Source organism: Pseudopodoces humilis, chromosome 2, assembly GCF_049639895.1.
Source record: "Pseudopodoces humilis isolate 2021_Gansu_Grassland_sample_001 chromosome 2, ASM4963989v1, whole genome shotgun sequence".
NCBI lineage: Eukaryota > Metazoa > Chordata > Aves > Passeriformes > Paridae > Pseudopodoces > Pseudopodoces humilis.
Window position 1 is genome coordinate 11,512,493 of NC_142201.1, and position 20,142 is coordinate 11,532,634.

General features: G+C 41.4%; 1 protein-coding gene across 1 annotated transcript in view; it reads right to left on the minus strand.

Annotated features, from left to right (window-relative positions):
* IL1RAPL1 (interleukin 1 receptor accessory protein like 1) overlaps positions 1-17,205 on the minus strand; it is a 659,198-nt gene extending 641,993 nt beyond the window's left edge. The window contains exon 1 of the mRNA XM_005516707.2: positions 17,013-17,205. The gene's annotated coding sequence lies outside the window, so the exon portion shown is untranslated. The remainder of the gene's footprint in view (positions 1-17,012) is intronic.
* Positions 17,206-20,142: the final 2,937 nt, after the last annotated feature.

Consider the following 20,142-nt stretch of genomic DNA (forward strand, 5'->3'; position numbering starts at 1 on the left):
CTTCTGGTTCCAGGATGAATTTTTAAGCCATCTTATGAACAATTAATTCCATTCCCCACATTGCCAGTAGAAAGCCCACTGTTAAGGACACTTACAAGAGCAGAGAGGGCAATACTTTTTGCTGCTGTTCAGATTCTAGGTAGATTCTCAGCACTAAATATACTTTGGTTAGAGTGGTAAAGCATCACAAGCTGGGGCAGCCACAGACTGACAGCAAAGCATGGCTGTCAGAAAACCTGCATGCAGTAAGTACAATTCTGTCTGATTTGTCTTAAGTGACAAATCAGAATGACATATCACTGAAAAGCTGCAAATTTAGCATCTGTATTTGAAGACAGGTGTGTGGGAGAGCTACTGCGAACGGCACTAGCAAGACTTCCTTGAGCATAATATAGAGGCTTCTGGTCAGTATTCTCCAAAAGAACTCAGACCACAAGTGCAAAGGCAGCTGGTAATGCACATCAGGGGAACAGAAGTCTAATTGGAAGAGAATATTTTAGCTAGTTTATTGCGATAAATAAAAGAGAAGTTATGATTTCTTTCTGTATACCATCAGGGAACAGACATGAGTCAGAGGAGAAGGGCACTGAATCTGAGATGTCCAGCAACTATTTTGGCCTTGAAAGCAGAAATCAGATTAGAAGGACAAACCTAAAAGAAAACTGTTTTAAGAGAGAGTAGGGAGTGCATAACAATAAGGCCCTGTCCTCTGTTCTTAAGAATGGGTGTATATGTTAAAAATTGGAGTATATCCTGAGAAACAAATGATAAGGGGTTGAAAATTAAAGTTTATCAATAGTTGTAAAATAAACCTTTAAAAATAAATACAAAGATAACTTGTTCCAGGAATCATCTGCTGAAAAATTTTACTGTATTTGGGTAAAACTTAATGTGGCACCAGGAACATGTAACTATAAATTCATGTGGTGGTTCATATTATGTTCCAACAGTGTCCTCTCTTACATGGAAATAACTAGACAGAAATAAAGAAATTAAATATATCTCATATGTGATTTATGTTAATTCAGGCTAGAAATAGAAAACTGTATTTTTAAAAAAAGGATCTAACAGGAAACCTTTGAAAAGAGGCTTTGAATAGCTGCCTTCTTACTCAGCTTTACTGTGCAAACACCCATCATTCAGAAGACATCTTTCTACAAATTTCTTCTGGCAACTGCTGTCTAGTCTGGTGATGGCAACTGGAGGACAATTTATAGGTCAATGCATTTTTCAGAAGCAGACATCGTGATCTATTAGCAACATTCACAATTCAATTAATTATTTCTGACCGATAAAGGTAATAATGATGATATATTCAATTTAGATTGTCATCAGGTATTTTGTTTGGTACCATGGGACCTTCTGATTATTAAGGAAGCAAAACGACACAAACTACATTAAAAATTAAAAACCCTTCAAATTAAAACTTGCTTATTAATATGAGGTCACAAGTCCAAATTCAAACTAGGAGCCCAAATATTTTAAATACACTGAATACTGTGTAGTGTAAAATTATGTTTAACTCCTCATTAGTGATAGTTTAGTTTCTGTTTTCTAAACTGAGATTTCACCAATGGGGGTGTGAGTTATGATACAGAATTCAGAAAGGCTCATAGAGATTTTTGCAGGAATTTATTCTTCTGTAGCTAAATCCAACTTACAGAACCACCGTGATTTTGAGCAAGTTAACTGTTTTGATAGTCCAATGAAAAATAGGCTGTATTCTTCTTAAGTGGCATCTGCAGGTGGCCTGGCATTGCTGAAGCTTTGTGCTCTTCCTGCAGACAGACAATTGGTGAGAATTGGCTACTAAAAAATTAAGCCTGAGGTGGCTTTTTATAGCCTTCCTCAATCATTCGAGCAGACTAAAAAGACAATGAACTCCATTCTCTGTTCCTTCAAACCCCTTCTCCACTGTGATGCCTACAAAAAATTGGGAAGGAAGCAGTAGCTGGTGGCTACTGTCAAGAGTGTTGCCAATATGGTTTTGTTATTACCTCGTGCTCCCCAGCTGCCCCAATGCAATTTCTCTCTCTTGTAAGCTCTATGGCATGGGTTCTGAGCATGCACAACACAGACTGAAATGGAAACTGGGTGATTATGGGCAATCTTTTAATAGAAAGAAATCATAGTAATTCCTCCACAACACTAAAATCCCTATTCCCATCCAAACCAGAACCACAATGTCTGCTTCCTCCCACAAGCAGACACTATTTCCAGTTCAGACAGGGCAAGGTAAAAGAATTTCTTCCACAATTTAATCACAAAAGCTTTCTAAGGGTATAGGCAGATGCACATTTTGTCTGTACAAAGACATTTCATGGAGCTATGTATGGAATGGAAAATAAAAAATCTGCTCTGGAAGAATTCCAGCTTGGCCTCTAAAAGCACTAACACCTTTAATTGAAATCTACTGAACAAACATGATCTGCTAGAGTGTTGAATGCAGTGCAGTTCTCCTACAAATGGAAAGTATGACTGTGTCAAATTATTTCACCAAACCTTTGCTTCACTGGCCTTTTTTTGGCAGGGCAATTTGTGAAAAGGAGTGTACAAGAGCAAGAAGCTTGGTAGCTTACTTCTGAAGAGTATCTGTGTTACAGGGTGATGCCCCAAATGGGACCTGCATTGGAGATCCATTTGCCTTCCCAGCCCTGACTCAGTCAGCAGCAGGCACACACCTGAGCAGCCTGATGGAGAGAAGTAGGCAGAGGGAATGGTACTCTGCTCTGCACAGTATGTCAGCAATGACAGTCATGTCTCTGTTTGCAAAGGGCAATAAAAAAAAAAAGATGCATAGGTATCTCATAAACTCAGATATAGCCAGACTGAGCTTCAATGTGTAAGGCTCAGAGTGAGCTAATTTATCTCAGGGAAAAAAAAAATCTGTTTATAAATATGCTTTTATTCAGCTAGATTACCCCTCTCCATTTCACTATTCCCTTTCATGTGTGCGTGAGTCTTAAAATGTGATAATCAGAAAGTACCATCTGCATAACAAAATCCCCAGAAACAACTGCAGAGCCTGTGACAACCAGCTCGCATTTCAGAGGAAGGATACAGCACGTATTAATGCTTTACTGAAGGGAACTCATCCATCTTCTCAGACATCTTCTCTGTCTTTTGCACTCTCATCACACCACAAAACACCACATCTTACCATATCTTCACATCTCACAGTCTCTAATGTGTCTGTTCCCTTAGTGTGCCAGGGAGGTGAGAAATGCTATCACCCCATTCTGCTCCTGGGAATCCAAGTCAGGAAATACGTCTGCACTGCCAAGCAGCACAGTCTTTGAGTAAACTCCCTAACAGGGATCATCTCCAGAGCACGGTGTGAGTTCACTGCTGGTTTCTGGGGTCAACAGGTGAGGGAAGGCAGTTCACAGATTGCCTCTAACACCAAGGTGACAGGCTCCGTTTGGTCTCTATTGAACAGTCCTCTGATACCATCCTATCCCCAAGCTTATCGCTGCACGTAGCCTAGGACACACAACATCTACCAGTTTTGTGTCTGAAAAAACTACAATGCAGGGGAGGCTGTACTTCACAGGACAAAACTAAAAATACTTCCATAAACCTACATAAAAAAAAAACAAAACTGTAATAGTAATAACTAAGACTAGGAGTCCACCATGGGTGGCTGAGAAGGACCACAAAGCCAAATGACAAAAACTGTAGTCCTGGGAAACCTGTTTGAGAGGATATGGGCATCAGACTGTGGCTATGAACTGCTCTCCACCACTTGGAGAAAATTGCAGCCAAAACCAGCACAAGCTGGTTCCCCTTCTTGCCACCTAGCCAGCTGGCCCCAGAGAGCAGCAGTGGAGGGACAGCCTCCCAGCCAAGCTCTCCTTGGGAGCTGATGCTAAACCAAGGTGTGACACTGGCCAAGGAGGCAGGAATCTCTCCTTAGGGATGATGTATGCAACAGAAAAAATGTGATCAAACCAAAGTCATGCCAGAGGCCTCTGACCGACACCAAGGATTTCTCTATGTCTTCACTATTCATAGCTTTTCTCTAATATCCACCTTAGAAGCAGCCTTCCCCATGCCTTCAGCTGCTGCACAGGACACGTGGGAACTACAGGATTGCACAGGAGGGGAAGGCAGCGCTCTGCTGACCACTCCTGTGGCTGTCCAAGCACCCTTCCTGGGGACACTGCCTGCACACCCTGTGCCCACCCATCTGGGGCACCCAACACACTCCCTGCCAGCCAGGCACTGCCAGCTCACAATCTGCCTCGAGAAGGAGGCTGAAATACATCAAAACCTGTCACACAATCTAATTGCAGAGCTCAGTTATCTTAACTGGCAGGTATACAGCTAATTGTTCACCTGTGGTATGAGATCTCAGGAACAACGCGCTACATAAATAGAGAATTTTTGTATAATGTAAGCAATGTGTGCAGCAGGGTGTCACAATCACTGTCGGTGACTGGTGACAGCTAGAACGTTTCATCTGATAAATAAATTCCACATTGCTGAAGGTAATTCATGGATTTATTTGTGTATCACAGCACATAAAATACAGGACCATTTAAGGATATTTTCTCCTCTGTGTCTTTGTTTCCAAATAAAATTTAGTTTTCACTAAAAAGGGGTGTGCAGAGCCATTTACTCATGGGAACTGATAAATTAGTTCCTGTTTCATGAGTGTGTTCACCATGAAAGCTACGCACCACACACCATGTAACCAAGAAAAAGTGAGCTAGAATTCCTGACACCAAAAAAACACAACCTCCTGCTAAAATCAGTTATTCCTTATGCAAAACTCCCATAACTGTTACAAAACTTTTGAGTTCCATAAACTAAATTTTATGGAAACCCCTAGAAGCATATACTATTTTGATACTGAAATCAGTGATGGTTCTCTGCTTTATTTCTGACCATCTAAAGGAGTGTTGCTTGACAGTGTATCTTGTTTAATTTTAGTCTTTAATAAGGACTGAGCCAAAATTGTGCACCTACATAGTGAAGGTATTTTAAAAATAAGCTTTAAACAGTAAGAGGGTCTTATCTGCCCTCTAAGATAAGCAGAAAACAATTTGTACTTTAAAACAAGTTATGGACTTAAATAAATGGGTATCTAAATTTCATTAAAAAATTTATTTTTCTTTCTGGTGTGCCCTTTCCCTTTTCTCTGGAGGGGGAAGTTGTGTGGGTTGCATTTTTTCTTTTTAATTAGAGCCTTAATAGATAATCCTCAAAACAAAATATAAAGTTTATGGGTGCAAAAAATTGCTATTATATGAACACCATCTTACTGGATTATACTTTACTTTTCCTCTATCCTGAAATAACCTTTATAGTATAAATTCCCAGTAAAAGAATAAATGAAGAAAAGAACTTACTTTTTAAGCTAAAAATATCGTGCCAGTCTCGGTAGAAAAAATACAAGATAATTCTATAGTAAACTGCCTATAGTTGAAAATTCAGTTATCCTCATTCATCAAAACAAAGCATAAGGTTGAAAGCTTATTTGAGAGCAATCTGAGAGGTCAGTAAAAACAACAATAAAAGTGAGGACTTTAGAAACACAGTCCATGCCAAATAAACAATAAATTTGCTTATTTATGTATTTCAGGTGGCACTGATACAGCCTGATACGCTTTGGGCTACATTATACATTAGCATTCCTGCGTTCAGGTTTCATTATTAGATAAACTAGAATCTGGCATAGATAGATAGATAGATAGATAGATAGATAGATAGATAGATAGATAGATAGATAGATAGATAGATGGATGGAAATATAGATTGCTTTCAAGCAATTGTTTTCGCACCCTGTATCAGAGTGGGACTAAACACACCAAAGCATATGCTAAAATCACCAAAGTATATGTTAAAATCTTGACTCCAAGAGCAGTCTAAAGCCATCTACACAGCAAGCAGCTCCTGCCAAATTCCAAGATGTACTGCACACAGCTTCCCTTTGACAAAACACAGACTCCCTGTAAATTCAGGACCAGCACAGAGCCAGTAGCCTGTCCTGTCATGACAAGATACTGCCATTCAGGTGACCGATGCCTCCTTCACTTCCAGAAACTTTGAACCAGCTCCTGTGGCAATGCATGAGGGAGCTGGCATGGGAAAACATCTGTAGGTCTAAACCAGACATGCAGGTGAGACTGCACAGTGGGTCTTGGTGGAGTAGGCAAACCTCCAATACAATGCTCTTGAATTCCCTAAGAAAAAATTAAAGGATGATTTTCTATATAGTTGGACCTGGCAGGAAAGTAGGAGAAAAGTAAAACTCTAGTGGTTAAACAGCCCTTAACCATGCAAATAAAATTATAAAAATAATGGTAAAAGTAACATGAAAATTGACATAATTGGTTGTGTTTTCAATATTAACACCTACAATGTTACAACAAAAGTTATGTATATACATGCATATCTCTACTTATATTTCTGTATGTGCTTGTATATATACATCGGTATTATCTGAAACTCATTAAAATGAACACAAAGCTCAAAGATCAATTTTAACACAAGGCATTTGAGATGGCTGGCAAACCTTATTTACACATTTCCTGTATTTTTATATATTTAAAGAAACATCAAAGGTTTTTAACAAGAAAATTATATTCTCATAGCCATAAAGTATACTCTTGTGATTGCATTAGAGTGGCTGTGCAGTACAACTTTGCTTGCTGACAATGGTTTTTGCTATGTTAATTAAATAAGTCTGTGATCTTTATTCATTAAAATTAATGCAATAATATCTATGTTGAAGGTTCACATTGGACTCAATCTGGCAAGCCGAATGAAACAGCTTCACTGGAGTTACTCTAATATTATTCTTGACGAAGCAGAGCTCTGACAGGAGATTCTGTGTGAAATCGGTTTACCCTTGCTTCACTTAATATTATTCCAAATCAGCGAACACGAGTATCTTCAGAGCAGACAAAAATGTCTTCTATTAACCAAAGCTATGGAAACCACAAGTCTCCAGGCGACAGGTTGTGGCGGGCACGGAGCCCGCTGGCTGGGGCATTCCTGCTGTGATGGGGAAATGCCGCCGGCGTCACCGCGGAGCTCTGCGGTCCAGCCCTGGTGGAGAGCCGTCAGCTGGAATTAGCCCAAAGGATGGCACCGAGCACGGCTTGTCAATTCCAGTAACAAGACCTGAAAAAAACAGCAAAGGTTTCATGTACGAAACCCGAGATCCCTTCACCTCTGGGATTACCTCCCAGAGAAACAGGATTTTCCCTCTGGGAAAGCTGCTCCTCGGAAGGCAGGCAGTACCTGCGAGCATGCAGCAGGTGATGGCTCTGCACCGACAGGAAAACGCGCTGCAGGAAAGGAGAGAACCTCGCTGCTAACGTTTGAAAATTCCCAAATCTAATTCACTGCACACTGAGACCAACATCAGCCTTTCCCACAACACCCCGGGCACTGGGTTAAGACTTGACGAGTAAGAGCAAACACAAAACCAGAAAGCCCAGTCACTATTATCATTTTTGTTCTGTTAACCAGGTGGGTTACACCTGAACCCTGGCAGAAAGGAAAACCACAAGCTACCTTTGATTCATGACCATCCATATTTTATATATAATTAATTCAGGCAACAGAGAAAAATGAGAAGATGAATAGTGAAGTAATCTCAAATTAAAAAGACTGATTAGTATTTGGGAAACAGGCAGCTGACCCAGCCACCCCCAGTAGTATGAGTCACAATACTATTTTCATATTTGTATTATTTAGCATCTAAAGACCTGAGCTGAGAGTCCTGTTCTGCTAAGAACTTGCATTAAGTACTCTGAAAATATCTTCCCTGATTAATTTTCTACTGAGCAGAAAATGTTTTCATTAAAATTTTATATCTAAAATGGCATCTTTTGATTCAATCCTCCCAAAATCTAAGTGATAAATAAATAAAAAATATTAAAAAATCCACCCTCCAACCAACATGGAAATTACTTCTTTTCTGGAGGCTGCAAGAATGGAAATACTTTTTATGATTTCCAAGGGCTGGCAAAAAATTTAATTTTCACTGAGGTAGGAAAAAGAAATTGACATTAAGTTTTACTCTAACCCTACTTTATATATTATAAAATAGAAATATTAAGCAAAGAGTTTATATTATAAATAGATGAAGCATTTTAAAAGACAGGAAGGCAGAATGTGTTTATGTCTTTCAGTGTTTAGAGACAAGAAATTGAAGTATGGACAGATTCAGCAAAGTTTTACAGAGAAGCAATTTTTGGAACTAGTGAAAGGGCCTGATTGCAGACACCAAAGAAATAAAAGACATACATTGCATTAGCTAATATGGAAGTCTTAAGCATTAAGTGACATTACAAATGGACAAAATCAAGAGAAAACAGTAATTAAGGAAGGTCTCTTATAAGTGAACAGCCATAAAGAGAAGTAGAGTGTCTGTCTATTGAGCCATGTCCTCTGACAGAACGTACATTATATATAACAAATATACATTATTTTACATATAAAGTACTGAAGAAGCAATATGAAGGATGAAGAGTTAAACTAACTGAAGACTGAAACCTATCTGTACTTTGATTAACCTGACAATTTTTTAGAAAGAACTAGCTCAGGATGTACACTAACACTGCATATATTTTTAGTGATTGATTTTAAAGATCTTTCTGAGTTTTCCATCACAGCAATTGAATGTACCAGAGACCAGAGATGGTGTAACAACCTTTTAAGAAACTAGACATTCCTTTCCATGAATGAACAAAATATGGGGGTTGCATATCCCTTAATGATGGAAATTAATGACTGTCTATACTGTCAATAATATAGTAAGCTTTATTGGATTCTGTTAAAGTTTACAAGATTTTCTTTTCGTAATCAATGTAAATCTATTAAACATAAGCAGTAGGAGGTTTTTGTTCCACAGAAAATAATGAAAATTAGGAAATTAGATGATAGAGCTGGAGACTGATCCAATACCTACAGAGTGCAGTAGGCTTTGTTCCATTTCCATCACTGTGTTTTGGACCAGGACTTTAGTAATGAGGACTTAAACAGCAAAATTAAGGTGTTCAGTCACTATTAATAAAATCTTTATTAACCAGTACTACAATTTCTGGGTTTATAAAATGAACAGAGTGAAGAACTATAGTCTCAAGAACACATAATCCATCTAGTCAGACAGCAGACCTCCAAGGGAAGCCAGCAGCAAATCCTCTGGAAGAAGCATCCTCTAACACTTCAGGAATCACAGACACATCCACTGATTACACCATAACTGGGGTATACACGGTGATAGCCTTCAAACTATCTCTTACACAGTCTGACAATCTTCTTACCTAGGTATCTCTTACAGTGCTACGCTTCAAATCTCTGTTTTTATCAAATTATTATATTCTACTAGAGCTTTCTCTTCACTGTATCCTTGTCCATAAAATATAAAGGATTTGAATGAACTATGTTAAGGAGTGCTTTCCATTACTCATTTCACATTTTCCACAACTAAATTTTACTGGTCATCAGGAAAACAATATATATGATAAGCCAAAGAATCTTTCCATAGCCTACAATATTCCTTCATCACCTGTTCTTCCATAATTTGTCTTCTTTTTTTCTGAATAAAACAAAACCTTCACCTTTCTTCACATGGGAATCTTTTCATATGGAAGACAGATTATTCATACTGAGTGAAGAAAGCAGAGTTTCTAGGTGTTATACAAGAAATACTACACAAAGTTTTACATTTATTTTATAGTACCTATAAAACTTTCTTCTGTGAACTGAGAAAATAATCTGGTTGAGCTTTTTCACAACAATGGGCAAGATTTTTACAGTATCTTGTTCTGTTAGGAGAGACATACAGGAAACATTTAGATTTTATCTTCCAAAGTTTTACCATGTAGATTTCAAAAATTACATTTGATACCATATAGCCCTTTGACAGTCCTTTCAAAGTGTGCTTCAGCTTTGGCATTCCAAAATACATTTGTTGTCTTGAAATACGCTGCATTTACATTAAAAAATCATTAAAAAATAAATACTAAATCAACCCTAAAAAATAGCTACTGTCTCATGTCTTATTTGAATGGTGCTTGTTTTCCTCCATTTAGCATAAGGAATAATTAGAGTATTTCCTCTTTATGGCTTGCTCTCAGTTTACCCTCCTTTGGGTACACGAATAAGTGCACAGGTAAAGGCGTATGTATGCATAGGCACATGTGGGCACAGGTATTTGTGTGTGTGCACTCGTACATAGCTCTCCTCTAGGGACCAGCTACATAAATGACCCCTGAAAGTACACATAAAGCTATTAGAGAGCATCCAGAGTAGGGCTATGAGGATAGTGAAGGGTTAGGAGGGGAAACCTTATGAGGAGCCACTGAGGGCACTGGGTCTGTTCAGCCAGGAGGAGACTGAGGGGAAACTTCACTGCAGTTACAGCTTCCTGTGAGGCGAAGTAGAGGTGACAATAATGATCTCTTTTCTCTGTGACCACTGACAGGACTCAAGGAAATGGCCTGAAGTTGTATTAGGGGAGGTTTAGGTTGGGTATCAGGAAAATGTTTTTTCACCTGAAGGGTGGTAAGGCACTGGAACAGGCTCCCCAGGGAAGTGGTCACAGCACCAGGACTGAGACCAAAAAGTGTTTGGACAATGTTCTCAGGCACATGGTATAACTCTTGGGATGTCCTATGCAGAGCCAAGGAGCTGGACTCAATGATCCAAATGGGTCTCTTCAATTCAGCATATTCTACAACTCTATGATAACTAAATGTATATGTATCAGCAGAGAGAATATCAGCCAGCATGATTTAACATTGGTGTAAACACACCCCCTTCAGCTGTGGGATCCCCCAAAGAAATGTCTAGGAGAAAGTTCACAGGCCTTGTCTGTTCTGTAAGAGATGTTGAATAAAATAAACTCTGTGTATACTGAACATGCAGATCTTATTGACAGATAAGTACACAAATATACATATCTCCATCATATGCACAACTTGCTGAAAAGGAAATGCCATGCATTTACAGTTATGCCATTCTAAAATGAGCAAAAGAGTTTGGGGGTGGGGGGAAGTGGGGAGGTGGGAAAAAAAGAAAAGTTTTAATGTGGGAAGAGACAGAAAGCATCAAAGGAAAGTCGAAGGTGCAGAATGCCAAGGTGCTGCACGGTAGCAGCTGTGCTCTGCTGCCATCCTGCAATTCTGTGCACTGAGCAGCAACCTGACAGACACAGGGCTAAAATTCCTGCCAGGGATCGGTGCCACACAAAAGCATCCTGGCCAAACACATTCCTGTGCAGACATTGTGGCTCTATCCCAAGGTTTCCATCATACCAACAGTTCTTCTTGGTGTAGGAATTATCCCTGAGGCATATGATCTGAGCTTAGAGTCAAATCCATAAAGGCGCACTGTCAAATGGATGTAGGCAGGCACAAATATACGTGCAGGTCCCTTACACCATCGAGGCACAGCAGTTCTCAGTCAGAGGCAAATGGTCAGGGAACTCAGACAGGTCAGAGCTGGTTAAGCCCACTCCTAACCAGCAGCAGAAGCCTTTCCCTGCACATGACAATGGATGCCCATTACTACAAGTTAATTTTCCCTGAAACAGTCTAAATTTTTGGTTGGGATTGAGAAGAAATTGCTACTGATACTCCAAGTACACATTACTGAGTGAACTTAATAGTGGAAACTGAGACATTGAGGCTTTACACAGCAGTTGCACTACCTTTGGTGTCAGTCTTGCAAGAGCATTGCGAGATCCTCATTGGAAATTCAAAGCTTTGTACTTTGTCAGAGCGAAGTCTGACTTCTGCAAATTATCAGTCCTTTCTAAAATTATCAGCCTTCTCTTTTCACCTAACAGAAAACATTCTTTCTCTCATGTTCCTGACATTAATTTATTATTTTATGGAGGAGACCTCAAGTAGTTACCTCAACTGAGAGACCGCTGTCTCACTGTGTGACTGGAAACAGGCATGAAAACAAAAAGTTGATGGCACTTACACTGAAGATTTTAAGGATTTGAAAAAAAAATAAAAAAAAATAAAAAAAAAGGCCAGTGAGAGTTGGGAACTGCGACAACTATAAGTATCTGGGTATCCCTAGTGAAGAACAGACAAGAGGAATACAAAAATATACTCCATCTCAGAAGATAGAGAAGATACTTCACCATTGTCTGTACATTTACAAGATTTTCTGCCCCCCTTTTAACCCATTCCGCAGTTTCCATCTTCTTCTTCTTTCACAATGCTCTATTCACTGTGGACAGCTGTGAAGGACCAGAGAACAGAAAACTTTCTGACACCACTAGCCCTTGTCTGCCTGCTGATTGTATAGATTTGTATAGATGGTATTGGCCTTCTCAACACATGAATTAGGTTTCTGTTTTTGTAAGCTACACTGAGCATTTCCCAAATTCTTCCCAGAAGTAAAAAATAAAATGGAAACAATATCTACTGCACTGGCAAAAAGCTAAATGTTTTCACGTTCTCCCTTTCTCCTACTTCATTCCCAATTTAAAAATCTTTGTGAGTAAATGCTGCAGTTGTTGCTACGACTGTTTAAGGATTATCATTATGTCTGTGTGCCGTTCCTATAAACATGAAACTTTAAAGACATAAAGCAGTAAGACAGACACCCTTGGTTCGTTTGTTCAGACCAAGTTATTGAGGCATAAATACTGTGCTGTATAACACCATGAAATGATCTAGGAGTGCCTACAATGCACAGGTACAGTGAGACCTAGAAAAACAGAGTACTCTGTTAAAACAGAGAACCAGCACCACCTGATTTCCTTGCCCTGGTCTTACAGAGCTTTGACAAATGACACAGGATTTTCCCCTTCTGCAGGATGGAGTTCCATACGTGACTACCTCAGAGGAATATGCAAAGCTTGACTATTAACATTCAAAACCCACAGATTTTCACTTTCATTATTCTCTCCTTCCTCCCTGGCACCCAAAAGTTTTCACCTAAATGCAAATTAATTTTAAACTGTCACAAAAAGAATTAATTGCGGCATTTCATCTGTTTTTGTTTTAGGAGTATGAAAACTATATGAAAGTACATAAAAAAACATATGCTAAATGATCCCTCCTGAGTCACTAAGTCACTGTGGCCCATCACTGCATATTTAATTACATTTTAAAATAAAAGAATATATTTGAATTGATAGAGAATAATGGCTGCTTTGGTACTGCTGTAGACATTCATATAAAGACTTAAAGAAACACATGGATTACTGACCTGACAGGCCATGCCAGTAACCTAAAAAAGCCATTATGGTCTCTACTGTGAATTCTTATCTCATGGACCCCTGATACAATGGATGGAAACAGGACAGAGGTTTATAATAGAAATGCTGACACAACCTTACCTTTAGCTGTACAAATGGTGTTTCTATAATTAAACCTCACAACTTCAGCACCACTAGATAAGTTGCTAGTTTTTAATCATATTAATCAGAGCTTCATGTTTCAATTGCCATATATTATCATGCAGTGTGAACTATAAAAATAAAAAGATCCCCAGCCGCTAAATATCATAGCTGTTATGAAACACAGAAGTACATCCAAACACTTCTCTGTATAGGGCAAATACACTGAAGGAAAACCTCAGCTGATTATCCTTTTTTTTTTGGTTTTTTTTTTTTTTCTTAATACATGGGTTCAGCATAATGGCCACAGAAAGTACTTAGAATACATTACAAGAATATCACTGAATATTAAAAAGGTTTCACTAAGATCTGCCCTGTTTCAAATTTTTCTATCAGCACTAAAACAAGTCTACTGTTTTCTATGACAATGACGGTCAGAAGCCTGCTCTTTCAGAGGAAGGTACTGAGATTATTCTTCATGCACTGCTGTTTTCTTTAAAAGCCAGCTCTCCAGCAATAGCGAGGAGTGGGTGGCCAAACTCTCACTGCTTTCAGTGGTCTGAGATTTGGAGCCTGGGAATGTTTTATGTAAATATTTCTCTTCACATTTTCTCTTCATTTGTCCGAGTGATTTACAGCTTTACTTCAGCAAGGAAAGTTTCCTCCCAAAAAAGCTACATTTGGTAAAAACTGAAGAGATATTGCATTGGAGCTGAAACCTTCTCTTTTTACCAAGTGGGCATTGCTAACTACAATAATAAAATTAATCTATAAATAAAACTTGGTTGCTTACTATTCTCTATTGTCCTGAATTTGCAAATCCTTGCATGCTGCATGCCACTTTACATGTATCATGTGATATATTCCCACACTGTCAGTGCCTACTCCTCTACAGCACCAGTTTTATAACACCTTCTGGAGACAATTGTGCTTTCCTTTAAGATGGGTGGTACAGGTATGTAACCTGTGTGTCACAAGGGGTCCCGTAAGGAATCAATGGAAAGAACATGCCTGTAATTTTTTTGTGGCAGAGAGTATGCAATGGACATTTCTGAAAATTATAAGAGCTGTAGCAATGCATAGGAGTTGCCATAGTGTTATTCTGACCCCTGAAGGATGGAAACAGAGTTAACTTCATATCCTTTTTTTTCCAATTTATTCAGTATACTCTATGAATGTCAAACTCTAAACTGCATTAGCAGGAATTTTTAGTGCGTGCCCAGACCTATCCTCCAGAAATATGAATATAGTCATGAACTAATGGTGAACCAAGTTTAAAATACTGATGTTTTCAGGGAAGCAGGAAAAAATGATTTTTCAGGCTGCTGTAGGGTAGAATTACTGCGAGTTTGATAGTGCATTAAATCTAGTAGGTATGTGAAGATCATGTTTATCAGATGTAAAACCCACTGCCCTCACCTCTTAACTGAAAAGTATTTTAGTGACATTTTGCTAGAATGAATTCAGAGTGAAGTGGGGAAGGACACAGGTCAGTGACGATAAGATCACTCATTTCAGCTGAGTTAAGATTTCATCAGGCTTACATTTTTCAGAAAATGCATGTGTTAGAGGTATGGGCCCTCAGCAGTGCCTTTGTGAGCTTATCCATCTCCAAGGAGTGCTCTTTCCCCTCCTCCCCCTGAACGGATAGGAAAAGTGATTCAGGATTCTAAAAGGGGCATTAAGGTATATCCTGATGCTGCTGTCTTTGAGGACAATTTGCTAAAAAAGTCTGAGTTAAACCAATGGGACTCCTGTTACACCTTTGCTTTTCACCCACTCACTTCTCAGATGCTTGAAATGCGCTAAAGGACCACCTTTTCGGTTCCTGTAAATGTAACAGGTGTATGGAGCTGTTGTATCTGACAATACTTTTTCCTCACGTCAGTCACACGCTGTACTGTAACACACTGAAGCGGCACCCTGCCAAAGCTGTGAGCAGTCGGTGCTCACAGCGAGAGAGACACAACGCTGTCTGTGCTGGGCGCCGCACACACCCGGCCGAGGAGCACAGCTCTGCCTCGAGCACTGGGAGAGAGGTCAGCAGAACGCCGCTCCTGGAGGCAGGAGACGGCGAGGGGAGAGGAGGAGGATCGCTTTTAATTTTCGGTTTTGTTCCTCCCCCGCTCAGCTGTTGCCATGCACCCAAGTCCCAGGTTGCGGTGTGACCTTGCAAAGCAGCGCGCTGCTCAATGGGACCATTGTGCAGCCTTGCCGGGGCTCCTCGGGAGCCTCTCCCGGGTGTGGCTGTACCAGCCTCCCCCTCCTCCTCCTCTTCCTCCGTGAACTCCCTGTCCCGGGGAAACTCCGCCAGCAGCACGCTGATGCAAAAGGCAGCCTGCAAGAGGCAAACCCCTTGTCAGGAGCCGAGCAAGGATCTCCCCTCCCCTGCCCAGGTCTCCATCCCTCGCTGTCGGGAGCGCTACAAAGTTAAGCCAAGTGATCGATACGCTATAGGAGCATATTATTCCACTATCGGCGACTGATGCCACTGATGTAATCAAGTTACATAATCACCGTCTTTGCACAAATACATCCATCTTCCTACAGACAGATCTGCATATCTTCTTCCATCCATTATGCATGAACTCACCAGCAGTACATAAGGGTACATATTTTCGCACACACTATGTAACTTTAGCATTGCAGTGCATTGCACTGCACAACGTCATCACTATCGATTCCCTCAACCTTCCCCCATTCCCTCTTATCAGAACTGATTTTGCAGAGAGAGAATACCAATCTGCATTGCTCGGATCCCTTTAAATCTTTAAAGGCTCAAGTGCTTCCCTCACTCGCTTCTGTTCTTAAGAAGATGATCTTTCCTTTTTCTCTCGTCTCGCTTCACACCACAAGTAACAGGAATGAATTCCCACACAGTCCCTCAGCCAGATGCATGTATGTATGAAATACCGAAGATAGCATCTCTGTTTGCACATCTTCCAAACTCCCATACACGTGGTCCGAGGTTTCAGTAGGTAAGTTATTGGGTAAAAAAGATATTTTGTAAGAGCAGCTGGATGAGATATTTTCAGGCTAGTGACATTTATGGTATTTCTCTACTATGAAGCTGAGGGGATTTTGTCCTTACCGCCCCTCAGTTTATAATTTCCTTGCAGGATTTACAGGAACAGTTGTAATCCCAAATTACCAATGGCATTTAACCCCTTTAGCACCAATGCACTGTACCACGATCAATAAGGATCACCACCTTAAAGTTTAACAACTTGAAAAACAGATTTTCTCTACCTCCATTGCAGCTATGAAATGCAGCAGAACGCTGCACAGAGTTGGAAACATCTGTTTAAGCAGAGGATAGGATCCAATCTCATATTAATTAGATTCCATCACAGAGAGCTTATTTGCTGTCACATACCCTTTCCAGTCAAATATATTACAACCAGGGAAATAAAAACTAAAAAGAGGGAAAATTAAAGACTCCTTGCTCTTGCAGTACTCTCCCAAATCCAGAGGATGCATGAATACAGAGGGAGGAGATTTTTTTTTTTTTTTTTAAATTTATCGCAAAAAGCACTCACCAGAAGACCTACTGCAGTTATTCCACTCAACTGCCAATAGCGGCTGGAGCCCCTCGCATCAGGGTAATGCAGCAATCCCGAAAGTGCCCATTTCAGTCACCCGCCACCAAGTTTAGCAATGCCGGGCTTTTGCCTGGATAAAATGACCTTACCCACAGGAGTCTCCCGAAATATTCCTCCGGTGCGATCAGTCAGCGAGGCGAGTGCCGGTCACCACACTGCGCACTCGGCCGGAGAAGCCCCGTGTTTACTCCTGGGGCTCAGCTGGCCGCGAGTGCCGCGGACGCGGCGCCCATCCATCCAGCGCTGCCAGCTCCGCCGCGGGCGCAGGTAATTCCATACAGACTTCGGCGCCCCCCACCCCCCCCGAGTCGCCCCTTCCTTCCTAGTTCAGAAAGTGCCCGCGTCGCCGGCGGGAGGTACCATCCAGGTGCGGCGAGGGGGGCGGCGGGAGGGGGGCGGCCGGCCCGGGGGCCCCCGCGCTGCCCGCGGGCAGCTCCGCGCCCAGCGCGCCGCCGCCGCGGGCCGATCCCGGCTGCCCGCACAAGTATCCGGCGAGCGACGGTCCGGAGGGGATCCTTTCCTGGTGCTGGGCGAATGTGGGGAGAACGCTCCGGGGGGGGCCGGGGGAGGGTGCCTGACGGGTCCTAGCACCCGCACCGCAGCGTCAAAAAAAAAAAAAAAAAATTAAAAAAAAAAAAAATTAAAAAAAAAGGAGGGGGGAAGGTTTTGGGGAAAATTCTCCAAATGGAAGAAGAAAAAAAAAATAAATAAATAAATCAGTTGTCCGCTTGCCCCGAACGATACTAATCCCCGGTGAAAATGACAAGTGATCAGCAAAGAAGAGGAGGTCTTGATTGATAACCACAATCCACCCAAAATATCCTCGGGAGCAGAGGAAGAGAGGGAGGGAGAGAGGCGAGAGAAACTGCAGTGCATGAACGATCCCTGTGTTCCTACGAGACGGGCTCGCTCGCTCGGCTGAACGCGCCCTCCGCCGGGCCGGCAGGAAGGGGCCGGCACTGCCACCCGATGGACACCGCCGCACTCGCGCCGCTCCGCGGGGGGAGCCGCCGGGGAGGGCCCTTCCGAGGGATCCTGGAGAAACTCCTGGCTAGCGGGGCCTCCCTCCCTCCGCCCCGGCGCCGCCCGCCTCCCCGCGCCGCCTCGGGCCGCAGCGCCGGGGCCGCTCCGCTCCGCGCCTGCCGGGACAGCGGCGGGGCCGCGGCCGGGAGGGGAGCGCCGGCCGCGCAACACGAGCGGGGGTCAGCCTGCTTCCCTTCACCTCTTGTGCTTCATTTTATTTTTCTCCCCCCGCTTCCCCTCCGGTTTCCCAAGCGAAGTGTTTTAGGAGAGATGATACATTATCTATTCTTGGATTTTTATAAGGCAAACTGTGGGCCTCGCTGTTGCCATGGGATCTTCTTTGTGCGAACTCTCTGAACTGTGTGGGAACAGTTTTATTTCCTTCCCTTCAGATTTTTGTCTTTATTTTTTTTTTCCTTTCTCTTCTGTAACTCTTTTGAAGATATGTATCAAAATGTAACTGCATTATTGCCAATTAAGATTAACAGCAGCTGCAAGGTGCATCTAATTAGAAATGTTAATTACTTCATGAAATAAATAGTCATTTGCAGATGTTTATTATACTAAACAAATATTCTATAAAACAAAACTCAAATTCTGACACTCCCCTCAATACATTTGTTCCCATTCCTGCGCAAAGGTGCAGGGGAGTAGGCACCCCCTCTTCCATTGCATTTACCCTGCAGGTGCACACACACGGGGAAAAGATAGAGCTGCCTGTGCATAGGTAAAGGGCTGGATCAGAGGCATTTTGAACTCTTACAACCCATTGTATGGGGTGGGAATGGGGAGGAGCAGGAAGCAGCTGAGCAATGTGAGATAAATGTGTACAGTTACGTATCTGTTTATATCTTTGTAAATAACGCTCTCCAAAACCAGAACAAAGAGACTAGGCAACATTCACTTACCTCTTAATCCATCCTGGCTTCTTGTTCCTTCAGAGAGGAATCCAAACTGCTACAGTTATTAAACCACCAATATCTTTCAAGAGAAGGGAGAAAAGAAAAAGCAGCCTGTGGGAGAATGTGATTTTATTATGGAATATGATAAAAGATTATCGATAGGCAGATAATGTGCCATGCAGAGTCAGTGGGTTGCAGGAGGGGTGGGAGCTGTTGCAGAATTTGTGGAACTTGCTCACACCCCACCCCACCTCGCCTTATAACAGAATGGCGTTCTTCATGTCAGATAAAAAAATAGATGAAATTAGAAATGAGTGCAGCAACCAGTAGTCAAAATCCAATGTTAAAACAAAATAATTAATGTGACTGGTTAAACCAGGCATTCAGATACTACTATGATGAGTGATCCATATGCGTGGGCAGGTAAAAGAGACGTGAAAAACTTTATGGGATTCTCTTTGTGGATCAGTATAGGGCATTTTATGTTAGCTAAATGACTCATACCATACTTTAGAGAGCAGGTTTGGGTGCTTGATTTAGAAGCCCAGGCATCCTAGCTGTTTGACAGAGTGAGAGGGAAAGACAGAGGGGTTTCCAACTTTGATTCTCACCATTATCCTTTGGGAGAGCTGCTTTCTCACCATGGAGATGTGACAACAGACTCCCAGCACAGGCACCTCCATTATGGGAATTCTAAGAGTCTTCCTTGTGCCTTGAAAGAGCGACAGATGCTTAAGGCTACTCATAGTCAACAAAGGGCAGAGAGTAGGTAAGAGGTGCTTGGGGCCAACCCTAACCATTTGCCTTCAATTCCTGATGCTTTACAGATTTCTCTTCCACTCATAGCCAAATCATTTAATGTCTCCATCCTTTTGTTCCTTCTCTGTATAATGGGAGTTAACACTGTTCTTATTCGTAAGGGTGCAGTGAAGACAAAAAGGCATTGTTTGTTAGGTGTTCTTACACAGTGGTCATGGGAGCTATGTAAGTTCCCAGAGAGGCTGATTAAGTGTCTGGCAGAAGAAATGGAAAGTGAAAAAGGGTGGAAGCCAAAAGCTGTGAACAGAATACAATGGAATTGCTAAAATGGCTGAAACCAGACTAATAACACAGAAAAGCTGTAGACCATTCACACATGCAGAATACAAACCACCTGTGTTCTTGAGTTAAATTTATCCCAGGATTAAAGAAACTAGATTTGGTTCATTTCTCAGTTACTGAATTGCTATGAATAGCAATGCAGTGTATGGACACATGCATAAGAGATTTTAAATTTATTTTTTTTCTCAGCCAC